We start from the raw sequence: 25,542 nt of genomic DNA on the forward strand, positions 1-25,542 counted from the left end.
GCCCATCCTGATAAGCCTCGTTCTTCAAGACCCGGGACGTTGCCTGGCCCCTTGTCTCCCATTCCCACCACGGGCAGCATTCTCAGTCTGGAGGGTGAGGCCAGAAGCTTTGGCCACGCTGCCCGCCAGCTTGCGGCTCGGGCCACGGCCTGGTCGCAGCTGCGTTGCTCCCGGGGCTGCCTCACTGAAGGATCTGTTCAGACGTGTCATTGCCTATTCCTCCCCTGACTCGAATGGCTGCTGCCGCTCCAGCGCGGCCCCCGACTAGTCTTAGAACTGGTCTATCCCAGTCTGCCCCAGTTAATTAACCTTCTCTACATGACAGCTTTACAAGACTGGACAGAAGGCAGAACACCCATGATGTGGTGTGAATTAAAATACCAGCCAGCGGGAATGAATGAGGAAGGATGGAAGTCACCCCACACCATGCCGAAAGCTTGAATCCTCCCAAAGAATTGTTTTGAAAGCAGCTGACAAAAGAGTTTCAATATTTCGGAATAATTACCGGTCCCTGAAATTAGCTTCCTAAAAGTAGTCTTTAAAGTCACTTCTTGAACAATCATAATATTTATAGGCTAAGCGTTCCTAGTAAAATTTTGGGATGTGATAACTCACCATCCTATTGCAAGCTCCTGGTCAACATCAGAAGTTTTCGATACTCCCATTAGCTTCTCACTGAAAAAAAAAAAAAAAAACTTTTTTTCTGCCCTAAATTTGAGGACAAAAATAAAGACTCCTGAAGTCTTCTACTTCCAGTATACCTGAGGCTTTTAAAGCACACATCTAGCTTTCACTGCTGCCAGGTGCACAGTGAAGCTATAACTGCGGGGAACAAAAAGACACGGCTTACCCAAGTGAACGCTTTAATTAGGAGCCTAAGAGAGGACTGACAGCCATCAAGCTATAAAGCTGTCTCTTGGTGACCGATTTCTGTATGTGCTTAGTGACAACACATTTGGAAACACTATGAACAGGCTTTACTTGAGTACGTTTTGAATTTTAGTAGGTCATTCAGAGCCCCCTCAATGGTTTGCAGGGTTTCCTTTTCATTTTCTTGGCAGAAGCACTTCAATGAGCTATTGGGAGAGGTTAGAATGGGAGTTCTTTCTTTGTGGACAAGACAGCAGAACATAAAACAGCTCCATTCCAGCAGCCAGGAGGCTGCATGCTCTCTGTTGTTTGGAGTTCCAGGCAAGTGGGTAGGCTTATCCTTACCAGAGTCATAGAATAGAGTTCTGGATCTTCATTCTGCATAGAAATCTATTAAAAAGGCACCAAGGAGCATGGATAGCATCCTCCACCAGCCACCCCTTCTCCATTCCCCAGTTTTGCAGTCAACACAAGAGGCAAGAGACCATGTCTTTACATTTTCTTGGAGTAACTAGTCATTCTAAGCATCTTCCCTAAGGTAGAAGTTAGGTTTCAAGGTGGAGAATAAGGTGGGCCGCGGTGGTGCGCACCTGCCATAGAATCCTCAGCATTTGTACCTCCCTCTTCCCTCCCCTCCCCGCCCCCCGCCCCCCCTTCCAGGGAGCCAGGTGTGTCTGGGGGGGGCGGGTATCCATTCGGGCTTCTTTGGAAGCGTCCTCCCCTTCACAAAAGCAGGACCGCTCCCTGCTTGGATTACGTGAACTTTCAGGGGCAGCCAAAAAGTATCTGCGGCGACGCGGATGCCAGGGCAGTTTCTGGAAACGCGACAATATCAACTCCCTGGTTTGGTCCTCCGGTCGCAAAGCCGTACGCTGGTCCCCGCCAGCGTCGACCCCCACCCCAGCCCTGCCCTGCTGCCGGCTGAACGCTGGTCCCGTCTCACACCTGATCGCTGCTCAGGTTCCGCCCCCCCCGCCCCCCCCCGCCCCCCGCCCCCCGCCAACCAGCGCGCGGTGCAGAGACAATGTCGAGGTCCCGGCCCAGGCTGGGCACTTGGGGCACGGCCTAGGGAGCGCGCGGGTCAGGGTGGGCAGCTCCTCACTCGGGGGCTGGGTGTGCGATTCCGGACCGACAGACGGACGTCCAGGACGAGCCGCCGTTGGGGCGCCGGGGGGGGGGGGGGTTGGAGGAGGTGGAGCCGCCGGGGAGGGGCGGTGCCGCGGGGAGCGGAGCCCGGCCTCCCGCCCCCACCCCGCTTCGGTGCCTTAGTCTGGGCGGTGACACAAAAAGCTCCCGCTCGGAGCCGAGCGCCTGGCGGCGGTGTCCGACCGGGAGCGCCGAGGGCGGCGGGCAGGTGGGGCGCCTCCCGAAGGGCCGAGCCGGGAGCCGGGGCTGCAGGCACCGACGCCGCGCTCCCCGCGCCCGCCCCGCAGCCCGCCCCGCGCGTCTGGCCGAGCGGGTGGCGGGCGCGCCGGGACCATCCCGCGATGCTGCCGCCGCCGCCTCTGTAGGTAGCGCCCTAGCCCGCTGCAGAGAGAGGTCGGTGACTTTCGGTTTGTTTTTCTGCTCTGCCCCTCCCGGGTCGGGGGCGGCGAGAGGGGCGCGAAGGGTGGGATGCCTTCGCCCCCACGGCGGCCGAGCCCGGAGCCAGGGAAGCGGCGAAGGGGAGCCGCCGCCTGGTGTGTAGGGGGGCTCCTTTTGGGCAGCGGATGGGGGTGGCGGGCCGCAGCGGTCCCGGGGAGTGGAGTGCGGGGCACAGCGGGGCGGTCCCGAGGCAGCGGGGAAGGGGGCTCCCTGGAGTTGCGTTTCTCCGGAGCGCTGGCGGAGTTGGGCAGGCGGCTGGGGCGGGGGAACGGCGCTGTCGGCGGCTCCGCCGAGTCCTCGGATGCCCCCTGGAGCTCCAGTCCGAGGGAGCGCGTCTCGCGCCCGCGCCCGCGCCGCGCGCACCTCGGAGGGTGCACGTGCGCGCGCGCCCCAGCTGCGCCCCCACCCCGCACGCACCCGGGACGGTCCCCTTAGCAAGCTCCTTGTCGGGCAAGGTCCCCACCCCCAGAAGTTGCCCTCGCGCGCCACTCCGCGGCCCCGGGAGGAGAGGGAGCCGTGGCAGGCCAGATGTTGGGGGGTCTTTTGTGCGGACCCACGTGCCTGGGGCGCTTGCTCCTGGAAGGGCAGCGGCAGGACAAAGCCGGCTGGACGCGTGGGACGCTGCACGCTAGGCGGCGGTCCCCGATCCCGCCTAGGGTGGGGGTGGGGCGGGGGGAGCGCTGCACGGTTTTGGAAAGAGTAGAGAAATCGGCAAAACAGTGACAGGGACTTGAGGTGGCGGACAGGGGCGAGGGAGAGGATGCTCGCGAATGCAGCGCTGGTGTGTCTGGGCGGGTGACCCGGCGCCCCGCATTCCCTGATAACCCGGTTTACTAGTATATTTTGCTAGTGTGTCTTTGCTCCGAGATATTATTCTACAACCTTCTGGTGTTTCTTTCTTTTTGAGGGGTTACATACAGTTGCTGGTGCAAGCTCTACCACACGAGGAGAACTTGGGGGCGGGGGAGACTGCAACGGAGTGGGGGGGAGGGGTTATTTATTCTATAGAGACAATTAGGAAGCGTTACGCCCCCCTCCGCGGCCGGGCGGCTCTCCACACCTCCGCCGCCTCCCTCCACCTCCCCGCGCACCCGCTCCACCGCCGCCGGCCGGGGAGGGTGCTTGGATTTCTTTCTCTGCTGCGCGAGTCTAACCCTTCCTGCGTGTATTTCACTGCAGGCTGAACAAAGCTCAGGCTCAATTGTGCTTCCTGCTTGTCAGCCTCTTGCCTCCCAAACGCGTACCGTTTCCACTTGATGTCATCACGCGGAAGGGGGTGAAAGGGACTCGGTGACAGATTCAGGTAACCCCCAGCAGTCTGGGTAGCCGCCTGGGTGTCTCTGGGTCATTTGGGCCAACAGTGTTTGCACGGGGCTGTTTGGGTGGTTTCTGCATCACACCATTCCTTTACTGTCTGTGTGGAGGAGCCGTGGGGGGCTGCTGATAACTCCTGGTTCTGAGAAAGAAATTGCAAATGACTTGAAACCTTCCTTTGGAAGAAGTCGTTGAGGGCAGGGCGCCTTTGGGGTTGAATCAATTCCACCGGATTTCCATTGATGGGAATTTTGATGTATTCAGTACATAGGCAATTGTATCTGAACGTGGGGTTTGGATATATGCCTGCTTTCTTATGTGTAGTAATATATTTTGGCTTCAGTCTGTTCATGGGTATCGCATGTTGAAAAGGTATCATTGTAAGGCCGATTGTAAATTTGACCAGTGCTCAATTAGGGCATTGGTCAAATGTAGTAACCTTCTTACAAAATAATGTCTCTCCTGCAAGCCTTCATTGTAATAGTATTTGCAATATCAGGAGGGACATGCCAGCAGTAAGTTCCTGGGAGGTGGAACGGAGGGCCGTTGGGGGACCAGAAAGAGAACAGAGAAATGGTGCTTTGGTTAAGTTTCCATGTAAATAGCCATGAACCATTAGGCTCTCAGGCTGCATTTTATCTTTAGGTTGTTGGTTCTTTTCCAAAAACTCTGGCCTGTTCCTTTCTTTCCAAGGATAGTTCTGTTTTGATGTCAACCTAACGAAATCTGGGGTTCTCTGGACGGGGCTCAATGGAAATGTCACCTTCAGACATGTCAGATCACCTTGGCATTGGCATTGTCTCCTAGAGGGCAGAGTCCTGGCATCCTGCACGAGGAGCAGAGAATAAGAATGGTTATGGAGGTGGACTCAAGGTTCATCTTGTGGGAAGAAGGCATTGCTGAGGGCCAGAGGCTCCTGGTGCTCCTGCAGCAACAGCTGCGCAGGGTCTGTGGCAGATTCTCTCACCACCATTCCCCTCCCCCCCCACCATACCTTGAAAAATAAAATTTAAAAACTTGAAGGATTTGTCATTCACCTCTAGGGTAGTTCTGAAAGGTGACTTTAAGAAAACCTAAGTGACACTGGCATGTATCCTTCTCCTCAGAGCATCCAGGAGTCACCAGGAGAAGTAAAGGAGGTATCGGGTCCCAGCTCGAACAAAGGCCACCGCTTCGGGAAGATCAGATTTGTGATGGTGCTAGGACAGAGGGATTCTGACAAGTAAATTTTATGTCAGCAATAACGCAGGGTGTGTTGCTGTGTTCCTGCAAGAGGGAAAGCCACGTGATGGGATAATAAGGAGTGTAATAATGCAATAGAAACAAAGGGTGTGGTTTTTTTTTAATAGAAAAAATAAATACCTCACACGCAAAATTCCACATGGGAAAACGCTGCCTGCACATGTAAATGCACGTCCAAGAACAAAGATAGCCACAGTGCAGTGTTCGGTTTCACTGTGGTTTTAAACGGTGTGCAGGAATAAATCATAATAAAGTGTTGTATTGATGCTTATTTTGTTTTTTTTTTAGGTGGAGGCTCCCCACCCCCAGAGGTCTGCAGTAGTGTGTTTAGCTGTGGGTGGGTGGGTGGGGGGGGTGTGCCCTGGAGGGTTTTTAGACCAACCTTTGTCTCCAGTGCCCAAGTCCTTTCTACAGTGTTCCTTTAATTCATTCAGCAGATGTTTATCAAGCACCTGATAAATAATAGGTTTTGTGAAAAATGCCAAGGGGCGGGGGGTGTTGTCTGGAGACATAAAGATGAACCACCTTCGGGGAGCTTATGGAAGACCTGATTCTAATTAAGTTCAGTGGAAGCCAGAGAGAGAGGAACAAAGGGTGGTACTGGACTTCTGAGGGAGGAGCATATGGTCATTGAATGCCTCTTTCATTGGGGAGATCACTACTTCCTAAGTGACTGGACCTGTTGTCAGAAGGTGACCTTTTCTTCGTAGGCTTTAAACTCTGCAGCTGAATTCCACACGAATGTTTAGATTTCACTGTTGTTGAAAGGTCATTCTGTTTCATTCCTTATCCCCTCAGAGTTGCTTGAACCTGTCTATCCTGTCTGCACCGTCTACATTGGACAGAATTACTTGAGTTTTGAAACAAACTCTGCTTTTTGGGTATTATCTGATTTAGAAAACAGATGGGGGACAGGAACTTTTGCAGGTTTCTCTCTTTTTTAAAGCAGCGATGTTATTGGCAATTTAGGTTAGGTTGTGCTGCAGTAAGAAATCACCTCCAAATCTCAGTGGCTAAACACAGTTTCTTTCTTTCCCATGCTGTGTGCCCGGTGTGGTCATCAGGTAGGCCCTGCTTGTCGTGGTCACCCGAAGACCCAAACTGATGGAGGTGTGATCTTGAGTGTGCAGCACTGGAAAGGAAACTAGAGGATCTTGCTGTATTAATGACATGATTGGGCGCAGAAGTGACTTACATTGCTTTGGCCAGAACTAGTGCTAGGACCCCATTGAAACCATAATTCAAGTATCTCTTGTCCTGAAAAAGGGGGAAATCGATACAGGTGAGTGATCACCAATGACTTCCACAGGTAATGTGGCCCAGATGAGGTTACAAAGTGTCTTCCTGTGGGGCTGGCTCATGCTTTGTAGACATTGGGTGTTACACAAGTATCACTTGAAAGAATGATAACTATCTTAAAGAATCTGGTCCTACCCCCACATGGTATTTACTGATGTGTTGGTATTCTATTTGCTAATACGATTGTACACTGACCATCAAATAAAAAAACATTATAATGTTCTCTCTTGTTGCCTGTTTTGAGTAGTTGTTTATTCTGACGTGGTAGGCCAGGAGATGGTTCTAGGGCTAGTTCTAGGAGGTTCTGTGCTTAGCATTATGTAACAGAGAGCTGTTACTTACAGACTTTCTCTCCTTCACCATCTGCTTCTTATCTAAGACTTCCTGAGTTTGTTTGGACAGCCTGGGGTAAGAAAGGAGTGGCAAAGGGGGTGGCCTCCCACAGCAAAGATTGCAGGGCCCCAGAGAAGACATCAAGGGGGCAGGAATGTGTGTAGGGTGGCCTTGGGCCACCCCCTCATTACTCTGATGTTTAGAAAAAGCACTTTGGACAAGTGGCGTTTTCTGGTCACGGGACCAGCAGAACACCCAGAGAGTTCTGGGACATTCGTGCTACCATCAGCAACCATGTGGACAAGGAGGCGGGTTAAGTTTTAAAGCCTGCCTTGTTGCATTGTCCCTAAAAATAGTTGGATGCCGAGGAATAGGCATTGCAAGGGGTGGCGGATTAAGTAGTTGGTGGCCTGGAGAGAGATTTTGCTGTCGGAAGTGCTGGTTCCTCAAATATCTTTGTTCGTGTTGTGATAAATGCGTGCATGGGTTAGAATTTTTAGGATCTGAGAAGTACCTTCGGCATAAGCGTGGAATTTAACAAAATAGTGTTGCTTCTGGCTCAGTAATCACCTCGCTCGCTGAAGTCATTTTTATAAAAAAAGCTCTCCCTTAGACAGGTGATATGGTGAAATGACAGCTGGCCCCTGAGTCACAGTGACTAGGGGACATCAGTGTTAGCCGAAGACTGCAGAGGCTGCCCTCTGCTTCCCCTGAGTGACAAAACACTGCACCCAAAGGGAGGGAAAGTGGGAAATGAGTGGCTGAGAAGCCGGCAGGGAGAGCCAAATATAGCCCGTCCACGACCTCCAGGGAAGGATCAGGGTGCGTGCGGTTGGGCTGAGGGCGAGGCGCAGACCGGGCAAGAGGGAAAATGATGCCCTGAGGGACTAGTCTCGAAATATACTTGGAAGCTCCAAAAGACATTTCTGTGTTTTGTTTGGCCTCTGAGTGCCCACCACTTAATTAGTTTCATAATTAGTCGGCTGACCAGGTAGAGGACACTTGTGGAGTGAAGGTGGTGCCTGGCCCCAGGCGTCGTCGAAATGTCCAGAAAGCCGGAAGGGAGGAAGGTGTGGGTTTTCCGGCTCCTTCCCTCCTGACTTTGTGAGCTGCCTGGTGTTCCAGGAGTCCGCCTAAGTGACTGAAATCACCATTTGGATTAAGTACTCGTTTTATGTTTAAGGATTTTGTATTTCTGGTTGGCTTGCTGTCATGGGAAGACCTGAGGCCAGCGGCTGTGTGTGTGACTTGTTTCTCCTTTGGGTGGCCCTTGAAGCCCGTGGTTTTCCGGCCGAGGCCCTCTATGGCTGCTGAGGCCCGGAGTACATTTTTTGTAGAATTGTGGGGGCTCCTTGTGATCTGCTGGGAGCAGAGGGCGTGAGTACGGCAGGATGTCTTATTTGCCCCTGGATTTGTTCATCCCCACATACGTAAAGCTCACTGCGAACATCCTGCCTGCTAAAACTTGTTCTGACATCATGCAGGCTTCCTGGGCTACCAGGCTTCATGCAGGGAAGGTATTGACCGAATGCGGCTGGGAGGGGCAAAGACATGATGAAGTGGGGTCTTGGGGCGCCATGTTCCGTGCCCGTGCTTTCTCTCTAGTCCCTCCGACCTACCTCCCAAGGAAATGTAACTTTCCTGCCTCCCTTTCCGTTTATGAATCCAGAAAGGCACATTTAGTACACTCCTCACTGAGGTTCTACAGTCATTGATGAGATTTTGGCAAAAGTTTTGACAGATACCGTGGAAATGGGGAACGTTCTTATGAATGTTGGGATTCTGCTGATTCTGCTGATTAACAGATGAACTGTCCCTCCTTAGTGACAGTTCCTGTCTCCCTTAATGTCTTTCCTCACCGCCGTCTCCCACCTGAGGACTTTATTTCTCTCTGGACTGTGAGAGTGGGTACCCTTACCTCCTGGTTTTCCCACCCCAATCCATATGACAAAATGCTGATACCCTTAGGACAGTAGGCCATTTTAAGCGCTCATTCCCTTGCTTAATACTTGTCAGTGGCTTCTGTCTTTGGGGATGAAGTTCATATTTTTTAGTCTTCCCTCTTAAGGTTTTCCCCACCTAGACCCAGACTTCGTGTCTATCCCTGACTTTTGCTCTGCCTGACTTTAAAACACTGGATGGTGAACCCACAAGTCCCCAGAAATGCTCTGCATACCTGTTTAAAATTCTGGAATATTCTGTGGCCTACAATGTCCTCTCCCTCTACTCCGTCAGTCAAGGTGTGACTTGGTTCTTACAACTCTTCTAAAAAATTTAACTCTGTCACTTTAGCCCATAGCAATCCTTCTTCACTCCTCCCAAGTTCTCTGGTAAAATTACCTTCATCTCTCATTTTGTTCAACATTCATTCATTCTACAAAGGGCACTTATCATAGATGGTCTTGTATTATCACCTAAGATTGAGTGGTCTCTTTCTTTGTCTTTCTTTCTTTCTTTCTCTTTCTTTCTTTCTTTCTTTCTTTCTTTCTTTCTTTCTTTCTTTCTTTTTCTTTCTTTCTCTTTCTTTCTCTTTCTTTCTTTCTTTCTTTCTTTCTTTCTCTTTCTTTCTTTCTTTCTTTCTTGATTCTTTCTTTCTTTCTTCTTTCTTTCTCTCTCTCTCTCTCTCTCTCTCTTTCTTTCTTTCTTATTTGAGAGAGAGTGACAGAGATCCAGAGAGAGCATGAGCAGGGGGAGGGGCAGAAGGAGAAGCCGACTCCACACTAAGCAGGGACCCCCGATGCCACAGTGCGACTCGGGGCTCGATCCCAGAACCCTGGGATCATGACCTGCGGGGAGGGCAGATGCTTAACCGACTGAGCCACCCAGGCGCCCGTCTTTTTCTTTCTTTTTAATTGCAAAGAACAGAAACCCACTCAAGCTAGTTCAGATAAAGGGTGATACACTGAAAAGATGTCCCAGGATGTGAATGGGACTTTTCCAGTCACTGCTCAGCTGGGGGAGAGGGTGAGGGATACAGTTTCCTCCAAGGGGGCCTTGGAGCTGGTGGATGTAGGGACTGAAACCAGCAAGAGCTCATTTCTCTTGCAGGCTCCTTAGAGATGAATACTGGATGAGGTCTGAACCTGTTTTGTATTCCGCACTGTGTTTGTACAACAGAAGGGCTCAATAAATACTCAATCATTGATGAATCTTTGACAGCACAGAAATGATTTTGACCTACTGATAAAGGAATTACAGATGCTTTTGGCCTTAGACTTAAAGGAAGTTAAGAAGAAGGAAACTTTTTTCCCCCCGGATTTTATTTATTTATTTATTTGAGCGAGAGAGAGCCCGAGCATGAGTGGGGTGGGGGAGGAGCAGAGGGAGAGGGAGAAGTTCACCGCCCGCTGAGTGCAGAGCCCGACACAGGGCTCGATCCCAGGACCCCAAGACCATGACCTGAGCTGAAACCAAGAACTGGATGCCCAACTGATGGAACCCACCCAGGCACCCCGAGGGAAACGTATTTTTAAGAGCTTCCCCTACTTGCATTAATAATGATTAAGTATTGAATCAAATTAGAGTTGCCAGGCTTCAGTGTGCATTTCAGTAGTTGGGAAGTGAACATTCTAACAAGATGAATTGTTATTGGTAGTCTGTTTTTCATCTTCTGTTTGTCTGCTTCTTCCAAAACAACAGCAGACATCTGGTTTGCTCTACCTCTTTTGATTTTGGAGTACTGGTTCCCAGGATAGAAACCCTAACCCTTGGAATGCTTGATCATTACGGATAGCGTTATTAGGAAAGAGGAAATGTTTTTAGCTGCTTGGAGAAAATGGCCACGGGTACGTTAACATCAAAATAATGTTCTCAGTTTGAGGGCTAATGAATGGAGCTGAGCTCAATGTCTCAAAAACAAAGTATTTGGTGTGATACTCTTTTCCAGTTGTATGGCTCTGGGGTAGGTTTGTAAATTGCTTCCTTTCAGGTTAATATGAGGTTAAAAGTGGTTGGAGAGAATGTGGATAGATCGCTGTACCTCGCCTGGAGAATTTGGCCCTTTGTTGTATGCGACATAAGGATCATGGTCATTGTAAGGGAGTGATAGCTAATTCAACCATCCAGGTAGAGAGCCATCTTTATCCAGGGTAAGTACTTGTCCATCTGGTCCTACTCCATCATCTTAACACTTGAGAAACCTAAGGTGGGAATCCATCTATTCACCTCTGGTGATGGGTAAAATAGCATTTGAAATACTGAGAACCAATGTCTCAAACCCTGTATTAGGTATAAAATTGTATATTGTATATATTAAATTGTATATGTTAAATTGTATATATTAAATTGTGCCTACTGTTTGCTAGGCACAATTCTGCACAATTCTGAGTAAAACCCTTGCCTTCCCTTAGCTTAATGTACAAACTTAACTTGTAATTAATTTGGTTTTCTGCCTTTTTTTTTTTTTAGTGGCAGAGCTGAAAGGGGACAGAATAAAAGAAATGTATCTGATACTCTTCTCTCTCAATTCTTGATCTGTTACCATACATACTCGTCTTACCTGATCCTAACTCCGTTGAGTGATTAAAAACCTGGAATTTTTAAAGCAAGATGGGTTTGGGTTCAAGTGTTGGCTCTGCCATAATGAGCTTGAGTAAATAAGGTCTGACTGAGCTTTGGTTGCTTCACCTGGAAAGTGGTGGACAACCTCACTGAGTTACTTGAGAGTAAGTTAGATCATTTACATAAGGTGCTTAACGTGTTGCCCTGTGCATTGTAAATGCTGCATCGTGGTGGCTATTATTAGTGTCCCTTTTATTCAGCATCTACCATCCACCAGTTGTGGTGGTGAAATCTGGAAATCTCGGGGTGAATAGTTGTGCTCTACACTGAAGAAGCTCTTTAACTAGCCACGAAGAGAACCACATCTAAAGAACTACGGCCGTTGGCGTTTTTATGAGGACTTGCTTTGTATGCCATGTCATCGGAGTCTTGTCACTGGAGAGTCTTTCTAAAGCTTTGCTTGAATGGTGTGGAGTTTAAGATGATAGGCCTTCTCAGGAGGCAGCTGGAGCAACCCGAGAGGCTCTGGGACAGCCTGCAAGCAATCAGGCCTTCCTTCCAGGGCACCAGCCTCCCTCCTCCCAGGCTGGGCAAGCGTCGGGTTTGCAGGGTCTGCTTTCTTGGCGGGTAGGATGACCCACTGACTCAGCATGTCCAAGACTAAGAGGATACCTGGGTGGAGGGACTTTCTGTCTTAAAACCAGAATGGTCCCAGGAAACCTAGCATCAGTTGGTCACCCTACTCAGGGGTCCTGAGTTCTGGGATTGTTTTTTTTGGCCCCTGAAGCAGGCTTTGTGGACATTTCACATGGATGGAGAGGCAGCCGTCCTCAGAAAAGAGGCAGGAGAGAACAGGGCTGGATAAGCCTGCAGAAGGCAGTTGGCTTTGTCAATCCTTTTCTTTATGAATATGCTTTTTGGAATAGGATCTTTATGATTGTTGTTCTTTTTATTAAAGAAGAGATCTCTTGAGCATAGGCAAGAAAGGCCACTAGACTATACAACAGGACTGTAAAGTTGGTGGGATCTTTTAAAATTGCTCCTTAAGCCGTACTATTTGCTGTGCCTGGAAGGGCTTTTGCACAGGGTTTGGTACACAGTAGACACTCAATAGACAGCTGTTGAAGGAATGGTGGAATTTAATCTTGAGGAATAACTTTGAGAGCTGGGTTCCAGTTCAGGGCCGGGTTGCTGATCGTTGCAGGATTTCAGGCTGGGCCCTTGGGTGGCTACCTTGCAAATGCATGGCCCTCTCTCTGTTCTGGGTTCCTGGTTGTGCTATCCGGAGTGTATTTATTTATCTATCAGCTTAGGCTTTTCTTGACTGTTTTGTTGTTGTTGTTGTTTTTCTTGGTGGAACCACGTGACACCGGCTGATGCCTTGTCTTTTGTTTGCAGCTAGGATGCTTCTGGAACGCGCACGTGTTGTGAACATAACGGTTGTGTGATCGAGTGCTTGTGTACACACTGCCCAGTGCTTTCCTCCTCGAGTTAAGGGTGCAATTTCCTGATGAGTCTGTTCATTCCAAGTGGGGGTTGGGAAGGGAAGCAGGCCTAGCCCCATACTCCCGAGTGGAGATGTCTGGGGCCCGGGCTCCAATTGGCCTGCACTCCCTCTTTCTGAGTCTCCATTACTAACACATGGGATTGATGGCAACTGATAAGGCCCCAGGATAAGCCACAGATTTTTCTGGTCTTTAGCTGATGCCTCCAATGATAACCCTTTGTGTTCTGTTTCTTTTTGGGAAGTGTAACTATTTATCTGGGGATGTTAGGACCTGCAGCAAATTGCCAGAAACAGTAATTAGTTTGCTAGCTCTGCAAACCCCAAGCACAGAGCACTTGGGGGCAATTGCTAGACATTTACGTCACTCTTTCAGCTCAGATTCCTGAGTAATCACCATGCATACTGAGAAATCATACTCATTTCGGTTCCTGATAAGCCAGATTTCTCCAGGGCCTGTTGCTTCACCTGAGGAAAAGGTAAATGGCTTGTTTAGGGAAGGGGGACAGCAGAATTCACTTTATAAATTGCCCTTATTTCTATACACAAATACTAAATATTAGCTGAAAGAGTTAGTGGGTTTTTTTGGGTTTTGTTTTTTGTGTTTTTTTTACAGAATCACACGTTTATTTTGTTTTTTTCCCAGCAGCAGAGTCAGAGCTCTCCAAAATGAATCGTTCACACACCTTGAGTTTATGCGATAAACGAGGTGTTTGAGAATTGGCTCTTAGGGCAGTCATTCTTCCCAGCAAGAAGTTCTTTGATTTGCGAGAAAAAATGTCTTCACCAAGAAGTTAAAAAGAATATGTGAGGTTTTACCCCAGATTTGCTACATCTTATTTGTGGAACCTGTCCGTGGAGGTGCCAAACCTTCTCTTTAATGTGCTCCTTAAAATAACATTCTCTGGAATCAAGGCCAGTCTGGGATGGAAATTGAAAAAGAGATGCTGTCCAGACGACTTAGAATTCCTTGTAAATTAGGAGGGCAGTGATAATCAATTTTGAGGCGTAAATGGGAGTCAGCCTCGGTCGTCCGTTCGCCTTGGTGTTCATTTTGTTCCTTGTCCTTGGCTTACTGCAAAGGGCAGCTCCGTTAGACTCTGTGGCCACTGTAAGTACAGGTGACTGGGGCTTCCCGTGTGATCACCTAGGACACCCCAGAAGTGGGGCGGAGGAGGAGGCCGCTGGGCATGGGCTGACGCTCCTCTGGGTTCTGGAGTCCACTTCCCTGGGTTTAACTTCTCCTTTGAGATTCCGACTTGTGAAGAAACAAATTTCTTCCTTTTATGAGGCTTTTTAGTGCTAGGTGACTGGTGTCGTTCGATATAATCTATAGTACTTAACAGCTAAATACACTTTGTTTCCCCAGAGCAGATCACAGCGAAAATGAGAAAAAGAGGGTGCGGTACCAACAGTTGGAGGGAGGAAAAGTGAGTTGAGCGAATAATGGGGTAAATAGTGGTGTAGGAGGGTGGTATTTTTTAGACTCAATTTTAGTTTAGCTTCAACATTAAGAACAACTGTTGTTTACATGATGGTATTGACTTCGTAATTAAAAGCATCTTGCCTGAAGCAAATTGACGTTGTTATTAATAATGCATGTTTTACAAAATGACATGGAAGCTTATCAGATGTTTTCCTTCCCAAACTGTTGGATTCCACAGTGTATTTCTGGGGGGAATGGGGGAGATAACTCTAGTACAGAGATAACAGATAATGTGTATTATATGCTTCAGGCTCAGGGCTAACTGCTTTAAGCGTGTTATCTGAGAGGCAGTGGATCCTGAAAAGTTAGGGGACTTGCCCAAGGACACACGGCGAGTTTATGCCAGAGGCCCGGGGATATGAGCCCGTGCGGTCTGTGCACTTAACCCCAGCCTGGGAGCCACATCCACGGCTGGGATTCGGGATTGAAAAAAGCAGTAACGCCTTTTTAAAAAAATGGGTTCGGTGTCATATAACTCAGGAAGTGGTCGGACTCCTGTACTCTTCTGTCTCTGGGAACAGAGATGGATGATTTTGGTCCGCATCTCCCTGAATCAGTTTGATGCTGACTTTGAGGCCTCATGGCTTGAAAGCGTCAGTGAGGAGTTCTGCTGGGAAATTTGCAGTGAGATTTCCAACTATTATCTGAGCTTTGCCCTGTGCTAACACACATTTCTATGTAGTTGGGTGATGGGAATTGTTTCTTGAAGGGCCACTTGACTGAAAGCCAGCGTGTGTAGCTGGGCACTTATGACTTTCATGAATACACTACTAAAAAATATTGTTTGAACAAAAAGTATCTCTTGCAATGGCTGTTGGTGGGTGGACCCTCCTCCCCTAGTTACTGTTCTGCCCCATTCCAAAAGCGGAAGAAGTCCTGTCCTCTCATATGGCCATTCCTTTGTTCACGTAGTTCCCTCTTCCTGGGGTGCCTTTTCTTCCTGTCTTCCTTGTCCCCCTTCCCACAAAAACACCTTGTTCTGATGGAAAGCTATAAGGCTGTACCTTAAGACTTCCTTCCCAGGCCATCTGCTTTATGGATCCTCCTCCAGCTTCCTCCAGAAGAATTAGTGTCCCTTCCAGTTCTTCCTTTTTGATCCCACTTCCCTCCGTGTGTGATGGTTCTGTATGTGGTTGCCGCCGTGCTCCCCTTGAGAATTCTCTGAGTGCAGGGACCTTGTCTTGTTCAGGAGTTTGGACGAGTGGATGGAGGAACAAACGAGGGAATGAATGAACAAACTTCAAATATGGATTCCTTGGGATTGATTAGAGTGTATCTTCGTGACAGATGGTGGTAGACCTGAGCATTGACAGGTCATATGATGGTGGTGAGTGGCTAGATGCTTAGCAGAATCTCAGCATTGTTGACGTTTGGGACTGGATGATTCTTTGTTGTGGGGAGACTGACCTGTGCACCGTGGGGTGTTGGGTAGCATGCCTGGACCCCACCCGCTAGATGCCAGTTGCCTCGTTGTGATAAGTGAAGATGTCCCCAGACATTGTCAGTGTCTCCTGGGAGTCACAGTTGCCTCCTGCTGACAACCATTGTACTAGACTACTTTCCACATGTGGGGGTGGGCGGGGCATGTGACCGATTCTCACCAACGGGTTGTGTGTGGGAATGCGAGGCGGCTAAGGGTGGGAGTGCCTTTTCCACATTTGCTCTCTTTGTGGTCTGCTGGCCAGCTGCAGGGGGGCTGGGGGGCGAACTGTGAAGCCCTGGGCTATGATGGAGCCACAGGATGGGAGAAGCCTGAATGACTGTGTGGAGCAGAACCTCCCTCGCCAAGCGGAACTGGAATGCGGCGTGAAGAAGAGGTTAAACCATGTGTGGCTTTAGGCCAGTGAGATTTGGGGGTATTTTTTCTGGCCGTCAGTCTCCCCTGCCTCACCTTCCCTGACATTTGGATAAAGAGATCTCGTTGAAGCAGTCGTGGCAGGATTCCAGGTCATAAGTAAAAACAGATCTTCCAACCATGGAGAAAGGGATAGATATTTCTGTTTGTTCTTGTAAGGCATCAGCCTTAGTGCTATAATTCTGTTAATTTCTAGATTTTTGTCAGAAACTAAGACGAGGAGAAATGTGAATTTGTGATTCCACCACTCTGGTAATTCTGACATGTGAATAACAGGCACTTTTGCTATAAATAATTTTAGTAAAAAGTAATAAAACATCAAATGCCCTTGCAGGTTTCACTTCACTGTGTGGGAATATGCGCCCGTGGTCCAGGCTCAGGTTGTTTATTTGTGGCAATTTATGTATAATGTGTTTTAACATTTTGGGGGGAAAATGACAGATGTTGATACCCTACAGTCACCAGTAATTAATAAGTCACCGTATGATGTGATGGGCCTTGAAACAGACTCTTATTTGCATAGTCCAGCTGGATGCTGTGGATTAGTGTCCTTTAAAAATCTGACCCCGAAACCTTGCTTATCAGACCAAATTCAGTGCCTAGTTCTGGAGTTCTTGTGCAGCAATTAATTGTATCTGTGGTTGTCTCTACACAGAGCCACGGACCAAAATGCGTAAGTCAGACGGTTTCATTTGGCCCCCACCTGGCCAGCGGGGTTGTTTGTGGGAGACAGCGGCTGTTTGTGGGTGAGCCCTTCGACGGCTGAAGGCTTTGTGTCTGATTCAGTGGCCGACGGGCCCGCTCTGTTTGCACAGCTTTTGGTCCGCGGTACAAGATCCACCCCTGGTGAATTTCACCCTACCTGTCAGTCAGCCAGAGACCCTACCAGTCAGTCAGGATGTCGAGCCGAGGTGGATTGACGATTTTAAGATGGTAAAGTCTTCCTTTCTAGTGAAAGTCCTGCTAGGCATCTTAACTACCAAATAGGTGATTCTTGTGGTTTTTTTTTCCCCCATATAGAACATTTGCACCCTAGTCAGACTAGCGAACACGGATAGGACTAGTTATATGCCAGGCTCTAAGTGCTTTTAAGCATAGTGCGTGCATAATTCTCACTACAGTCTGAAGGGGAAGGTACTTTTAATATCTCCATTTTAATTTGTCTCTTTATAAGAACTTGAGGCCAAATGACTTGCTCAAGGTCACAAAGTGAGTAAATGCCGGAGCTTGGATTAGAACTCAGCCCCAAATGGCTCCAGAGTTGAGGCTATGATGTATCAGTATGCTGCCTCAGATTCTTCATTCTGTTCAGGAGACTCCTTTTCTCTGAGATGTTCTATATTTTCATGAATTCGGTGAACATCTGTATATGATGGTTAAAAAGAGTTACTGATACTACTGCTTTATTTTTGCATTGTTTGAGCATAATTTCCCAATTTAGCTGTCAACTGATGCTCTTGGGTCTTCCATAACTCTTGGCACAGTGCTTCCTCCTAAGGAAGTACTACCTTAGCACATTGGTTAGATTATTTTCCCACAGAGCTGCTCCTTTAGGAGGTCACCTTGGTAGGAGTGAGAACACATGCACACAAGGAACTCACATGCCAGCTGGTAGCGGATGAAGTGGTACTAGGGTTCGGAGGGGAGAGATTACTTCCTGCTGAAGGATTTAAGATGGCTTCATGCAAGAAGGTAGCATTCGGCCGGCCATGCTCTTGAAGCGTAGGGAGTAGTCTGGCCACGTGGGCAGGGGAGTGGCATTCCAGCAGCAGCAAGGTGCTAGGGGAGGGTGGATCTTGTCTTCCGGACAACAAATAATGCTTTATGACTACAATGCTTTAGGACTGTGGAGCAGGCAAGCCACACTGAGAGGGAAAGGATTAGAATAGCTGGTGGGGAGGGGGCCTTGGGGATTTATTTGGCAGGAAGTCATTGATGGTTTGGGGATGGGGAGCATGTGGGTAGGAAGCTGTGCTTTTGGGAGCTTAATCTGGCAGCAGTCAATATGGATGGGGAAGGACAGAGGTGGGGAGACCAGTTGGGGTCCAGAGAAGATGTAGTGAAGACCTGCACCCCAGGAGGCAGGCCACAGGAATAGAAAGGATGCGTGAATACAAGAGACATTTCAGAGACAAAATTAGTGGAATTTTGGAGACCAGTGGAATGAGAGGTGGGAGATAAACAGGTTTTCATGTCTGGGTTACGGGGTGAATAACAGTAACAAATATAAAATGATGTGGAAAAGGCCAGATTTGGAAGAAATCCAGAATTCTCTTTGGAAATGGCATTCGGAAGAGAGGACAGAGCTGTATCCACATCCAGACAGCCGTTGTGAGTCCGAGGTTGAACCATGTTGCCAGGGAGGGGAGAGAGAGTGTCTGAGAGCTTTCTGCGAAAGGACATAGATCAAAAGGGAGGCAGGAATGAGGAAAACACATTTGTTTCCTGGAGCATAGGACACTTGCATGTATTGAAAACTAAAAGGTAATGTGTGACTTCATGTTATAGTGGAGCTAAATTTATATTTATTCTCCCCAGATTGATTATGATTTCTCCTAGATTTAAAACATTTGAGATTATTTTGCAGCTCTGCTCACCCGAACTGGCCATGGTATTTCTATCTCATCAGCCCCTGGGCATGCTCGGGCTGGTCTGCCTTCCTCCTATGGCCTCCTTGAGGATGCCTGCCTTTTTTTTTCTTCCTCCACCCCTCAGTTCAAATCCTAACTCTTTCTCTGGTACCGTGCCCAAGGCCCGTCTCTGAATCCCTGATGATTGCGGGGGAAGGGGACCTTTGCTGCCTCCTCCATCTTGCAGACCTAGCGTGGGGCCCCTGCTGCCTCCTCCATCTTGCAGACCTAGCGCGGGGCCCCGGGGTGGCCGGCTGCTGAGTGATGATGGATGTGGCTTGCGTGAGGGCCGTGCCTACCTTTATGCATCTTTGCATCTAGGGACCTGGCTTATTTTTTTTTTCTTTTCACCAGTAAATGTTGTTGTAACCGGTTATCTTCTATCTCTAACTGGCTCTTAATCTCCTCAAAGCCTGTAGTGATCTAACACTTGTATATCCCCCGCACTATCTTGGATGTGGTATCTTCATGCTACTTGTTGGTTAAGGGCCGTATCATCAGGAAGTTTTCTTTTGGGGGGCATAGCGTCTTGGTAGCCGAGTCTCGTATTGGTAATGGGAAGTATGTTGGTTCGCTATTCCAGAGACATATTGAGTATCTTGATTGATTCTTCTCTCTGGTCAGTTAATGTGCTACAAAACTAGCAGCAAGGGGATACTATTGGGGCAAATTGCCCTGTAGTTCGGCCTTTGGATTTCATGTAAGAAGTTGGGGGTAGGTTTTCAGGAACCAAAATATACTTGGAGCCCCAAATGGGTAAAACAGTAGAGGCCTGAAATTAGTTTTTGTATGTCTAAAATTAAATTAATCAGACAAAATTCACTCATGGTGTGAGGAATGGTCACAAATACACAGAATAAACTACTCGTTTAGATAGATTAGGAAATACTTTGAAGATGGGAGAGGCTTTCATCTTCCTTTTGTGAGGTTTACCAATGCAATCTCTGCCCCTCAGCCTCAAAAAACTGTAGTATAATCAGTGCCGATTAGTTCCAGCCTGCTGCCCTGTGCTTTGTTCTAGCTGGTTCCATTGTCTCAGAAAACGAGTCTGCTTTCTTTGGGTTCTGGAAAGGAACCTTATTCCTTCAGAGAATGTGTCAGGTGGACTGATGTTCATAACTGACTGTTGGATAATCAGTTTAGTACATTGGCAGAAAAAGAAGCAAATGGAGGCGACAACATTTTGAGTAAAATTTTGTTTTATTTTATTATTTTTTTTTGAAGTAGGCTCTACACCCAATGTGAGGCTCAAACTCATGACCCTGAGATCAAGAGTCGCATGCTCCACCTACTGGGCCAACCAGGCGCCCCTTGAGTAAAATTTTATTTTATTTTATTTTTTAAATTTATTTGACAGTGAGAGACACACAGAGAGGGAACACAAGCAGGGGGAGTGGGAGAGGGAGAAGCAGGCTTCCCGCTGAGCAAGGAGCCCGATGCGGGGCTCGATCCCAGGACCCCGGGATCATGACTTGAGCCGAAGGCAGATGCTTAACGACTAAGCCACCCAGGCGCCCCTAAAATTTTAAATATTGAATACCTTTGAATTGAATTTACAAGTTAAAGAAGTAATTGCTAACTTTACTTGGCAGTAACTAAATCCAAAGCATTTTGTGAAGCTCTATATAAGTTACCCCACCTAATTATCACAATGATTTAGGAGTAGGTTCTGTTTTAAGCCCCATTTTTTTGGGGGGGGGTGAGCAAACTGAGACCCAAAGAAATTTGGTAGCTTGGTTAAGATTATGCTCCCAAGGGGCAAAAGGAGCATACAAACCCTGCATCTGGGGGCACCTGGGTGGCTCAGTCAGTTAAGCATTTGCCTTAGGCTCAGGTCATGGTCCCAGGGTCCTGGGACCGAGCCCCACGTCGGGCTCCCTGCTCAGTGGGGAGTCTGCTTCTCCCTCTGCTTGTGCCCTCTCACTCTCACTCTGCACGCTGTCTCTTTCTCAAATAAATAAATAAAATCTTTAAAAAAAAATCCCAAACCAAACAAACAAGAAAACCCTGAATCTGATTAGTAGTGGCAGTGGTACTCAGACCATCATGACACAGTGGTCTTTCAAAACTTTGCAGTAGAAGTTATGGAAAAGTACCAAGAAAGCAGTGCTGTTAGAAACAAAATATACTAACAATAAGCATCTTTATAGTAATTATTTGCTGGCTACAAAGATGAACAGGATATTAAAAATGAAATACTAAAACTTTCAGAGTTTTAATTTCGGTCACTCTGTGCCGTAGTCATAATAGAGTTGTAATTAATTATCTTATTGTGGCTATTTTATTTCTACACCAGAAATTCATCTGGAAATTATGGTGCAACAAATAGCCACTGGAATCATGATGGTAGTAATTATATCCGTGACATAATTGTGCAAGTCTAGAATAATGAGGTTATTTTGAGGGATGTCCACTTCAGTGGAATAGTGAATGCTTTTCAATTGTAGAACAAGCCAGAAAGGAAAGAGGCCTAATTATGGATTTGTAACCCATAATGGAAATAGGTGAATTTTCAGGAATATTTTGGAGATTAAAAATTACACAGAGTTTCCCTCACAAGAGGTTTCCTCTTCTGCCATGAACAACTCCGGGGTCAGGAGCTTGCAGTGTCTCAAGTAAATTTTATGTCCCATTTTATCATCGGGAAAAGCAGAGCCTAAAGGAGGCGAGTGGGTAGACCAAGGTCTGTGGTTCAGAGGTGGACCTTGAGTTAGGTCCACCACCACCCCGAGAGGATACACCATGCTGTTCAACTCTGGTCATGCTCCAGAAGTCATTCCGTGCTCACCCCAGCTGCCCAGGCTTTCCTTCTGATAGTCCACCATCGGCACACCACAGGACCCCTTCAATGGGATCTCACCCCACAGGTCTGCAGAGTGTCCATGGTTTTACCAGTAGAGAGTCATTCCTTGTGTTGTGTTGAAAACAGCAGGGATTGTGGTCACTTGGTAGACTGAGGGCTACATCCTTCCTCTGCTAATTCATCAGCCTTATGATCCTGAGCAAGTCATTCTGTGTCCTCATTTAAGATGAGACCAGTAGTACTTATTTCAGAAGGTCATGGTGAAGGTTAATAAAACTGATGCGTGGTGGAGCCCTTGCAAGGTGTCAGGTGCTGTTTTAAGTATTATGTATATGTTAGCTTACTTAATTATAGGAACAGCCATCTGAGGTGGGAACCAGAGGCAGGCGCAGAGAAATTAAATGATGTGTCTGGGGTCTGAAGCTGGTACGTAGATGATCCATTATAAATCAGTTCCTTTTCCTTTTGAGTTTTATGTCCCTGAATCCTTTGCTAAAACGTGAGCGCCCTTGTGAGGGGAAACACAATCACCTCCATAAGGGTGTTGTAGCTAATCGCTTGGACCGAGTATCTGCCAGCCCTGCTGGGAAGCAGGTGCCGATGGGGTGTGGGCGGGTCTGATGGAGGGAACGTGCAGAAGAAGACCACAGGTTGTAACATTATCCAGACAGATTGGCCCCACTAAGACCTGGGGATGGGGTGGTGGGAGGACTGGCTTGAGCACCAGAACCAGGGCAGGAGGCGTGAATGCAGGAAGACCGGGAAGCACTCAATTTAAACTGGATCGTTTTGCCTTGGATGGAGCTGGGCCCCTTTGGCTTCACTTTTCTTTTTCTTGGATCTGAAGAAGTGAGGTCTACAAACATGCTGGCAGGAAAATAGGACTCTGGTCCTTTTTCCTTCTTGGTTAACCTTAAAGGAACTCTTCTTTCCACATCCTTAAAAAAGGAAAAAAAGGGGAGAGAAAGAACAGTGACATCCTGAAGCAGAACCTAAAGGGAGTGGGGTTGGGGTCATCGTTGGCTGAGACACAGACCCTGGCTGGACTCTGGAGCGGTGCAGATGGCGGGCTGCGGAGTCTTTCCCGGAGGGGAAGCAGGCTGCCTGTGAAGAGCCAAGGGGCGAGGGGACTGACCCCGGGAACACAAAAGGGAGCGCTGCCTGCACACTTTCCTCCTTGGGTAGAAAAAAGCCCAAGCAGATGAGGTCACTTAGTAGGAGAAAAGTGGTGTGGGAGACAAGCAGAGGAAATGTATGGCATGAAGATCTTTAAAAATGCCATCCATGAGTGTATTTGTAATAATAAACCCCATCCTCAGACACTGATCCGTAAAGCCTGTTTCTCTTTGGAGCGCATAGGCCATGTCCTGGCTGCAGTGACGTTTGGCTACCGAAGGCTTCTCGCTGAGCTCTGAACCCGACCTCCACTCCAGCCTCTTTATAATCCTAAGAGCAGGGGATTAGAGTCAGACGTGGGTCCAGTAAAACAATATTTCCGCATTTCCAAATGAGTTCTTTCCCAGACAGGGCAAGGTTTAGGAGCAATGGAAAGATATGATATGACAAGGTATATGGTGAGGCCTACTTTGCGTTGATAGACTTGCCCATCTTTTTTTTTTTTTTCATGAATTAAATTCAGAGTGAAGAGGATCCACGCAGAAGTCTCTACCAGAAAATACAAGTGCTTATAGCTTGTAGTGAATCCTGATGACACTGTCAACCGTTGTGGTTTCCTGTTCAAAGCACAGCTGCTTACAAACTTTCTCATTTCGTCTTTATATCATTGTTGTATCGTTAGCAGTTAAAACGTGAAGATCGAGATTTCCCATTTCTATGGATTTCTCTAATTAGAATTTTGTGGTAATTGAAATGGTGGAGACCGGGGCTTCCTTTATTTAGCTAGTTCTACTTACAAAGAAATGGAGAACTTAAGGTATTCGTGTAACAAACAAGATCACCTGCAAGGTGTTAGAATGTTCTAAAAAAAAATCTTTTCTGAGAATTTCAAATGCTTATGAAAGACCTATATTTTTAAAAACAGTGAATACTTTTAGTTTTTCTATTTAATCACTAAAGTGGGAACCCTGAGAACCTCAAGGCTAGGCAGTCCCTTTATCAACCTGCTTTATGTCACGTGGGAAGCCTCCTGTATGTCATTGACCTTTTCCTGCAAACTGCTTTTGTAAGACCTACTCCTGACTTGCCTACACACTTTCCTGCTCTGCCTCTTTCCTCCACGTCCCTCACTACAGGGCACGATACTGATTTATGCCTTTTCATTCATTTAGTGGACAACCTTGAAGTTACTTGTAAAGCCTGTGCCTAGCCTTGCGACCTGAAATGGCTTTTCTGGAGCGCCCTGCAGGCTCAGCCAACAGTGATGGGAGATGCACTCTCCCCATCCCGTGCTCTCTGAGCTGACACTGGGCAGGTGTGGCTGCTCTTGAGACCTTGAATAAGCTGGGAGGAAAAGAAAATATTTTTAAAATCCTTTTCCCTGGGAGAAACACCCCCAAACACAGTGTTGTAAGCCTACGGCGACACTTGGAGCTGACCTCTGTAGTCAGCAGCTTGTTCTGAATGCCTGTTCTGCCTACAAGGAAAATGGGGAGAGATCGGAAAAACCCAGCTCCACCCATTACCGTGAACCTCCTCGGAAGGTTTTGTTGGAAGAGGCTCCGGCATCCAAATCGCACCCACTCCACCCGCCCCCTGGGGCTCATTAAGTTCGAAGAAGGTGAGCCAAACAGATTTAATACATAGTTTGTTTCAGCTAGCATATTAGTTTTAGGTTAATTTTACATAATGGTAGGGTTGTATTTTTATGTGTGTTTTGTGTATCTCCACGGTGCTGCGGAGTTCCTCAGAAAATTTGCGTGCATTGGACGTTTGTAAACCATTTCATGGGATTTAGGAGCATTATCATATTTTAAATTATGACCGTGAGTTACTGTCGTGATCTTTGCTTTTCATGCTGCATTGCTGATGGTATTGGGGTTTATTTGATGCCGAGTTCATGCTCAGGAATGGATACCCGCCTGGTAAGACTGGTACTAGGGGCAGGCCAGCCTGCTTTCCATCCCTTCACCCCCCGTGTGGGGGCGACAGAAGAGCTGCAGGGAGTGGGTACACTCCCTCCTTAAAATTGAAAAAGAACTTCCTTCACACCTCTCTTCGCTCCCCCTCCTGCTGCTCTCCGAAACAACAGTAAAAACCAGTCTGAGTTGTGGATTCAGTTTGCCATCCCAATTTTGTGGTGCATGGGTGACTCTTGAGTTCCCATTCTGAAGGTGATCTCTTGCTGATTTTAAATCCCAAACAGGCTTGTTTCATAAGACCACTTGCTAGCGAGCAGATAGCTAGGTGTTCTTCCCTTCATGGTTGCAACGTTTGCATGCTTGATGGAAAAAATACTCCTTGATAGAGCTTTTACAAAGTTCACATAAGTCCCGCCATCTCCTCGTCTTCACTCTTTAGGGACCGAACTGGGTCATTTGGGGACAAGTCCCTGAGTCTCTGGTTTGGTTTGGTTTTGCTTAAGTGTCACTGATGATTTGCTGTAGCACATTCTTTAGTTCCAGAGGTTACAGAGCATCTCACCATGCCCCTGCTACGCCATGGGAACCAGGGGCAGGTCGTAGAGAAGCCAGTGAGCTGGCTGGGAGAAGGCCACACACTCAGGGAGACAAAGGTGCACCCCCAGTGTCAGTAGGCAGTGGTGGATGGTCAGCTGAAGGAATGAACTTGGCACTCCAGGAGCATAAAGGTGGGGGGAGGAGACCCCAAAGGGGGACTTGGAGGCTGTCCCATGGGGAGAGGTGGAGAAAAGAGCAGGTGCACATAGATTAGAAAAGGCAGAACGGGAGGTAGGTGGAGAAGAGCATGTTTGTCAGATGAGCTGCAAATGTAACCGAATCACCAAAGGACCCATAGAGCCTGGTGGCTACATGGGTGCTGCTCCCTTGGTAGTAAGGAGTGAGTGGAATGTTCGGAGTGGTGGTGGGGCATGATCAGCTGGTTCGACGCATGGACAATTGAGCAGAAAGTGTGGGTGTGAACCCTGGCTCTGCCTGTTACTTGCTCTGTAACTTGGGGCAGCCTTTTTGAACCTCTTTGCCACCA

The 25,542-nt window shown here is 47.9% G+C and overlaps 1 protein-coding gene across 1 annotated transcript in view; it reads left to right on the forward strand.

Annotated features, from left to right (window-relative positions):
• The first annotated feature begins 2,176 nt into the window (after window positions 1-2,176).
• The window catches only part of RNF152 (ring finger protein 152), a 69,793-nt gene continuing 46,427 nt past the window's right edge, over window positions 2,177-25,542 (forward strand). The window contains exon 1 of the mRNA XM_028102994.1: window positions 2,177-2,409. The gene's annotated coding sequence lies outside the window, so the exon portion shown is untranslated. The remainder of the gene's footprint in view (window positions 2,410-25,542) is intronic.

This window comes from Eumetopias jubatus, unplaced genomic scaffold (genome assembly GCF_037043125.1).
Source record: "Eumetopias jubatus isolate StellerSeaLion01/CBP00866 unplaced genomic scaffold, mEumJub1_p1.0 scaffold_16, whole genome shotgun sequence".
In the NCBI taxonomy this organism is placed as follows: Eukaryota; Metazoa; Chordata; class Mammalia; order Carnivora; family Otariidae; genus Eumetopias; species Eumetopias jubatus.